General features: G+C 40.7%; 1 long non-coding RNA gene across 2 annotated transcripts; it reads left to right on the top strand.

Moving 5' to 3' along the window:
- Nucleotides 1-3055: 3055 nt before the first annotated feature.
- On the top strand, nucleotides 3056-5540 carry LOC136842112 (uncharacterized). 2 transcript variants are annotated; one of them, XR_010854175.1, is made up of 3 exons: nucleotides 3068-3457; nucleotides 3996-4081; nucleotides 4564-5540. It is a non-coding gene; the product is annotated as an uncharacterized lncRNA (long non-coding RNA). The 2 variants fall into 2 exon arrangements; XR_010854176.1 differs by having other exon boundaries at nucleotides 3056-4081.
- The last annotated feature ends 2747 nt before the right edge of the window (nucleotides 5541-8287 follow it).

Raw genomic sequence — 8287 nt, forward strand, 5'->3', positions numbered from 1 at the left:
CTATGTAATAGGAAACTACTACGGACTCGAGTCATAGTACAGCTATACAGGTTTGTTGCGACTTATTAGTACTCTGTATATCTAGTTCACACTATGAATATCTGACAAACACGTTTCAGTTACGTCTTGTTCTTCATAATTTATTCTGTACTGGATAAAAGTTATGTTGTAAGAAAAGGCACGACTGACTCAGAACAGCAAAATTGCTTTCAAGTACGCATGTTGTCATTCTCTTCCATGCTAATGGCAATAATAACCGTCATTATATTGATTATTTTATGAAAGTAAGTCTAGTCACGTCATCAGAATAAAGTGAGTTAGGTCTAAGGTGTGCACTGGGCGGGGAGGGTACCGCTACAGCAACTCTGAAATTCAAGCGGAGAAAATCAATAAAGCCGGGCTGTAGTTTATGGAAACCATGGATTTATCCATGTATAAAATGTTTCAAAAATTATTTTGTTAAAATGAAAGATGGTGTACCGTATTACCGATGTATCACAAGCCTGGTGAAGTTTAGCATTCAAATCAATGTATTTAACCTGTGTAAGCGTAATGAAGCTAAGCATTCAAAACGCAGTCTCTCGATTTTCGCTTTCCCAGTGATGCTAAAAGGAGCATTCATTTCTAACGATTTTTGAAATACGCTTCTGCCATTCATCACATTATGCAATTTATTGACTACATACCCAGGAAACCGTATTATGAATATCCTCGGGCTCTGACTTCCAGTATCGAACTATTATTTTGGCGACACTGACAGAAATTACGAGTGGGCAAGGCTGACGAGGTAAAATCAGACCAGACCTATGTACAAAAATGCATTAGCCCTTCTCTGTTACGAATACAGCAAGAGCTTATTAAAAAATGCATCTGTTTATTCAAAAAGGTATAAATTTTGAACATTTATTATTGGAGGCGCAATTAGAGTTGTGCTAGTTTTATCCCAGCCAGGGTAACAAAAACAAATAAAAAATGAGCCTAACTTTCTTTGGTGCAATCAGGTTATCTGTGTAGCGTATAATGCTGTTAGCCGCGGCCCATAAAGCTTTCAGCCACGGTCCGGTGGCTAACTTTAACCTTAAAAAAATAAAAACTTCTGGGGCTAGATGGCTGCAATTTGGTATGTTTGATGATTGGAGGTGGATGATCAACATACCAACTTGCAGCCCTCTAGCCTCAATAGTTTTAAAGATCTGAGGGGGGACAGAAAAAAGTATGGACGTACAGACAAAGCCGGCACAATAGTTTTCTTTTACAGAAAACTAAAAAAAGGTAAGTGATAACGTACAAAAGGGTAGGGTACGTCGTATATTACAATTATTTAAGACGATGGGATGGCCGTTAGTTTTCTCTCCATTCGTTTGTAATATTATTCTCTCTCTCTCTCTCTCTGTCGTGTCGTTCCCAAGCATGTATTTCTTACTCTGTCAGCGGGCGAGTGCATCCCAGTGTTGCCACGACCACCTGTCAATGAATGTTCATTTTTCGGTAACACATGAGCAGAAAAAGTATAGTAATAACTAACCCAACAAGTCGTACTCAGTACTAATAAAGTTCATCAATCTAGTCACGATTTAACCACACAAAATATTCGCGTCATCGGTAAATACTTACCAAATTAAAACGGAAAAATCGTGCGTCATATATCCTAGGCCACTTAAATTGATATTTAAATATATACAAGACAATTACACAGTAAATTATAGACATACCGGATCACCTGGCAATTTAAGACAGTTACCAGTAAATACTGTATTCCATCTCGCATTTAATGGCATTTGTTTCTTATTATAGGCATAAGATTCATAATTAAATAAATCAATAAATAAACAACTACAATTTCGGTCCTTTTCAATAACGAATTTCCCTTTCTTCAGCGCCTTCTCCCGCTTCATCTGCCTCTCCCTACCTCCGTCCTCCGGCGTCCGAAGAAAGCTACCATCCGGAAGATGTTTGTTATGTGATAATATATTTGGTAAGTATGACCAATTAAACGCAGCCGGTGAGATCTGCCTCATTTATAACCGAGTCTCACCTGGATTTACTGTGCCCGCACTCTCCCTTCATCTTCCCGCGCTTAGGAGCACTGAACCAAACATAACACTTCTACGCTTCCGCTAATTCATTCTCTCTCTCTCTCTCTCGTCTCCCTTTTCATTGGATGGGTTATTTTGTCTTTCTTCTATTCTACATTCATTCGCCAAATGCCTATTCACGCATGGAGCTTTCCGTGTAGGCCTAGGATTTTCAATACACCGTTTCCCACCATAGGCCTACTCTTGGCCTATATCCTCTTTTTCTGGCCGATAATTCGAGGCTCATTCCCATATCTTCCCCCACCTCTCCACCTTCGAACGGGTGATACAATTAATTGCGGTAACTATCTGAAAGGATGGAGATCTGGAAGCCTTCGAGGGAGGTTAAGAGCAGCAGCTTCGAGAGAAAGACATGATCCCCGTTGTCATCGAAATGGCCTTTTTCACTTGGCTTGGCATTTCTATCCTCACCGTCATTTGTTATTAGGATCAAAATCCTCTGCCACTTGTAGCATCCCCGAGATTACCGAAGGTATTTTACTCACTCTCTCTCTCTCTCTCTCTCTCTCTCTCTCCGCCTCGTGGCGCAGCGGCAGCGCAGCAGTGAGTTCTATTCTCAAACGCTTTGGGCGCGAGTCACGTTTCCTAATATGTAATACGTCTATCTCTCTGTTGGCTGGAGCAATGAATTAAGTATATAGTTGTTAGTCAACCTTTGTGGGTCACAGCTGTGATGGGGAGAAAATTGATCATTACTTCGTCAAAATGTATACAGCACTTTTATACAGTCGGGTTTACACGGGGCAATTCGCTGCTGTTTTCTCTCCGGCAGTACTGCCGGGAGAGAAATGCAGCCAGCTGCCCCGCAATTTTCCGGAGTCAAATGATAACTACTAAAATAAAACTGAAATAAAAGGAATAGTGTTATGTGATTATGTAATGACCATTTATTGTACCATTATATATGATAAACAGAAAATATTTTAATTTATATATTACAAGTTTGGAAAATAGATGCGCAGTTGAAATCATCAGCTGTCTGTGGGTATCAAACTATCAACAAAGGCAGAAAGCCAGAAAGCCCACGACGAGTGTACTCCTGGACACCACATTCCGACGTTGGAACCATGGCCAATAACAAAGAAATTGTATGGAGCCGGGAGGCTGAGATTTCCCTTCTGGAATATGTGAGGGAGAAGAGTTATCTGTGGGATCCTAAACAGCCAGTATATACAAAACAGTCTGCGGAGAGCAACGTTTGAGAAGATTGCAGCAAATCTCCGAAAGGAATATCCTCATCTTCACGAGTTGAATGGAAGTCTTCTTTATTGTTTTGCATTTACTTCTTACTGTCCCGTGAAATCATTTGGCTATTTCGTCACCGCATCATGAACTTTAGGCCTATATGCAGTCAGACTGACGTGGGTAGTAAGCCGTCTTTGTTTTGCATTTGCCTTTTAAATATGCCATGAAAATATTTAGGTATTTCTTCCTATAGGGCCGTGCGTGATTTTATTATTAAAATCCGTTTTTTCTGGTGGTACTGGTAATCATTCATTTCGTCACTGCAGCATGACCTTTAGTAGGCCAATATCCAGGCATATTGTAGTGGTAGTTCAGCATCATGCGTCGGGCATATCCAATAAATTATGCGTAAACTAATGTTGCTTTGACTATGAGTCACCGCAGCGTGAACTTTACACCTATATCCAATCACACTGAAATGGGTAGAAAGCCGTCTTTATTGTTTTGCATTAATCTTCAAGTATGCCTCGAAAATATTTAGGTATTTCTTCCTAATAGGACCGTGCTTTATTTTATGATTAAAGCCTGTTATTTTCTGATGGTACCGGTAATCATTCCTTTCGTCACTACAGCATGAACTTAATAGGCCTATATACAGGCAGATTGTAGTGGGTAGCAAATTTATTTTTAATGCGGTTTTAAATCCCATTCCAGAACATGTCCGGCTGAGGTTCAAAAACATAAAAACGTACTTCCTAAAACAGCTGTGAAAATCAACTTGGGAACAACCATCTCAGCAGGTAAATATGCAATCGACACAATATCTGCATAATACAAGCAATTTTTCTAAGCCCCCCCCCCCACCAAATAGTCATAGCATCATTGCTCTTCTGCTTTTTGTCATTAATTTATTTAGGTTTCGGTAAATACAATTTTATTTCGTTATTTTTTTAACAAGTGTCCTCAAAAAAGATACAGTACTGTATTTCAGAAAGAATTAAGAAATTTTCATCATGTATGTTGCTTTTGGATACTGTACCAGTACCATTATTTATTTGATATTATTTAATGTACAAGTTAAGTATACCTTAGTTTTACCAGACCACTGAGCTGATTAACAGCTCTCCTAGGGCTGGGCCGAAGGATTAGACTTATTTTACGTGGCTAAGAACCAATTGGTTACTGAGCAATGGGACCTACAGCTTATTGTGGAATCCGAACTACATTATAGCGAGAAATGAATTTCTATCACCAGAAATAAATTCCTCTAACTCTTCATCAGCCGGCAGGGGAATTGAACTCCGGCCTCGAGTGACAGTCCGCAGCTCTACCGACTCACCCAACAAAGTGTACAGCATATGATCTGCCTCACTGCTTCAAAGTTTCCCTTTTACATAGTGGAAATCAGTTGTCTCTTAATTGTGATACATATTTCACCAGTTTAGACCTAAGGTGGTACTTCTTCCTTAATAGTTCTGCTTAAGTACTGTACATCATTTATCATTTAGCTGTAAGTATAAAGTCGTGTAATAGTAAGTCTTTTACAGTATTACTTCTCTTTTTTGTCAAAGCCTGCATTTTTAGTTCTTTCATACAGATTGTAATCACTTAAGTTCATTTATCATTTAGCTGTAAGTATACAGTACAGTGTGTAACTTTTTATCCTCTTTCAGCAGTCAGAAGAGCTAGACCTTGACAGCATCACAATCGAGACATCTGATGAACCTTTGTATGATACCCCCAGTCCTGCCTTCTGTTGGAAGAGAACACTGAATGTGACCAGTCACCATCTCAGAAACCTACGTTGCGAACTCCATCATCATCTTCCAAAACCACGTCTGGCTCCTGTGGGGATACACCAGATGTTGGAACTTCATCACCTTCAAGTTCCAGTACAAATAAGAAAAGAAAGAAAGTGGAATGCGAAGTGGACTCCACACTTTCCCATATGAACACATTTTCAAACGAAATCAGAAAATGTAAGTGCCAGTGTCAGTAGCCCAAGTGAACGATATGCTAGGCATGTAGGCGATATGGTGTGTGATTTGCTTCTAGGTCTGTCCCATCGACAGCAAATGAAAATAACTAAGCAGATCACAGATTTGGTTGAAAACATTAATCATTCCCAGTAATGATTCAGTGCATCTCATAACTTAAGGAAATGTGAAGGAAGATTTGTCATTTTTGTTTATTTTTTAGTTAACTGATGAAATAACATGGAAAAAGAAACCTTTTTTTTAATAAATCAATAAAAGAACAATACTGTTATTTCAGTACACCTGTTGACCTTACCAATTTACTCACAATGTCTATCATCTTCTATCAAAACCATCTTATCATCCTGTAAATACCCTCTTAACTTTAAACTTTTCTTTGGCACTATGAAATGATGTACTATGATAACAAAAAAATGTGATTCATACAGTAGATTGTGCCAGTACATAAAGAAAATAATTATAATGAATCACACAATAAGGTTAACTTGGGTCTACACCTGCCTCTTCATTCTCAGTTAACTAAGATCTGCATGACCGTATAGTAACTGAACTGACACCAATGTTTGGTAGAAAGCAGTATCAAATTCATCAGTGCAAGAGAGCCATGCTACCTTTGTAAGGACGGGAGATTGAGTGACATACTGGCTGGGTGTTGATGGGTTTATTGTTGGTTCCTTACTGAATGAATGTACAGAATCTTCGAAGTTGTCATTGGCCCGTGCGGGCGGAAAAGTAGCATCTACACACATACAAAATCAAAACAGAGGTAAAGATTCAGACACCTGTGTTTGTCAGCAGACAAACAGATGGCGATATTGAGAGACATAATAAAACGTACAGTGTTAAAACATACATCAATGGAAAGGCCAGAAAATTCTACATATGGCCAATTGCATGAGATTCAAGACAGATTAATGAATACAGTGCAGTAGTATAATATATGTGAAATGGTGAGAAGTTTGGCATCTTCACAAACAGAAACATACATACAGTTTGATACAGTAGATTCGGAGGAACATTATGAGTACAATATTAGAATGCTTGCATGGCAATGCAAGTAGTGGTGATTGTACATAAATCAAGACAACAATGGTTAGGGAGAATTAGATGGAAATATTGTATGGTTGAAGTCGCGTTCCGTCAAGAGAAAGAAAAAAAGATGCTCTTGTTCTGTCTTGTCCCCTCCGATGGATGACAAACACGTGTGTTTGGAAGAGACGGCGTTGGGGTGACAGGCTCTTACAATACTCCCCTCCCAAGCAAGGCATCGATGCAGAAATCGTCTTGCTGACAGTTGTAATTGGCTCGAAGGGCTTGGACTAGGGGCGAGTAGGAGGCTGAAGGGCAGCGCCGGCTGGCAGGAACTCGAGGAGGATGGTAGCAGGTTGAAGGGTGATGTCGGATGATCCTTCAGTAGTCAGCTGGAGGGGGACGGCTGAAGGAGGCTGATCCTTCGGTAGCCGGCTCGAGGGCTGAACAATGACGGCGGCTGATCCTTGGTAGCCAGCTCGAGGGGGGTGGCAGCAGGCTAAAGGATGACGTTGGCTGGTCCTTCGTTGGTCAGCTCGTCAGGTACGAGTGCAGGGGCGGCTTCAGGTTTCCTGGAGGAGGCATCCAGGCCTCCAGTGGTGGGGTGGGTCATTTTGGAGGGTCGGACATCTACTGAGAACGCCGGAACGGCGGGATGCAGCGAAGCAGCAAAGGGTCTGTTGGTGCATGGGTCATCATCTTGGGTAGGCCGGTCTTTCGTTTCACTCCGGGGACATCAGTGTAAGGATGGGAGATTGAGTGACATACTGGCTGGGTGTTGACGGGTTTATTGTCGGTTCCTTACTGAATGAATGTACAGAATCTTCGAAGTTGTTATTGGCCGGTGTGGCGGAAAAGTAACGTCTACACACAGACAAGACAAAACAAAACAGAGGTAAAGATTCAGACACCTGTGTTTGTCGGCAGACAAACAGATGGCAATATTGAGACATAATAAAACATAGTGTCAAAACATACATCAATGGAAAAGCCAGGAAATTCTACATATGGCCAATTGCATGAGATTCGAGACAGATTAATGAATACAATGCAGTAGCATAATATATGTGAAATGGCGAGACATTTGGTGTCTTCACAAACAGAAACATACATACAGTTTGATACAGAAGATTAGGTGGAACACTATGAGTACATGATTAGAATGCTTGCATGGCAATGCAAGTAGTGGTGACTGTACATAAATTGAGAGAACAATGGTTGGGGAGAAACAGACGGAAATATTGTATGGTTGAAGTCGCGTTCCGTCAGAGAAAGAAAGAGATGCTCTTGTTCTGTCGTCCCCTCCGATGGATGACGAACACACGTGTTTGGAAGAGATGGCGTCAGGGCGACGGGCTCTTACACCTTTCCCTCCAGATTAAAATAATCTTTGAAAGTGTCACAAATAGCTTTGGTATGGTTGCTGTGACCTCTGGGAACTGCCTGCAGCCTCTCAAGCCCACCATGCTGATGTTCATGCGACTGACCTAGCTGCACCCTACCAGTCGTTTCATCTTCCCTGTCCAATTGCTCAAGTGGGGAATAAGTGTCCCTGGACAATACTCTTAGGAAATTATGTAGAGCTACAGTAGCCAATACAATGTTCTTTGCATTTGCAGAAGTACTTATGGCATGTTTAAAAACCTGGAATCTTGCAGCAAGTATGCCAAATGCATTTTCTGATGTCCTCTTTGCCCGAGAAAGACGGTAATTAAAAATCCGACGTTCAGCAGTCTGATCACGACCAGGATATGGTTTCATCAGAAAGGGCTTTAAGTGGAAAGGCATCATTTCCTACAATTACATAAGGACACTGCCTATCGGAAAAGGGAAGATTATGTGGATTAGGATAGTATACTAAATTATTCTCTACAGCTTCTTTCAGGTTACACTTCTCCAACACCCCACCATCACTAGCCCTACCACAGGCACCAACATCCACATACAAAAACTTATAATCAGCATCAACCAATGCCAACA

This window comes from Macrobrachium rosenbergii, chromosome 9 (genome assembly GCF_040412425.1).
Source record: "Macrobrachium rosenbergii isolate ZJJX-2024 chromosome 9, ASM4041242v1, whole genome shotgun sequence".
NCBI lineage: Eukaryota > Metazoa > Arthropoda > Malacostraca > Decapoda > Palaemonidae > Macrobrachium > Macrobrachium rosenbergii.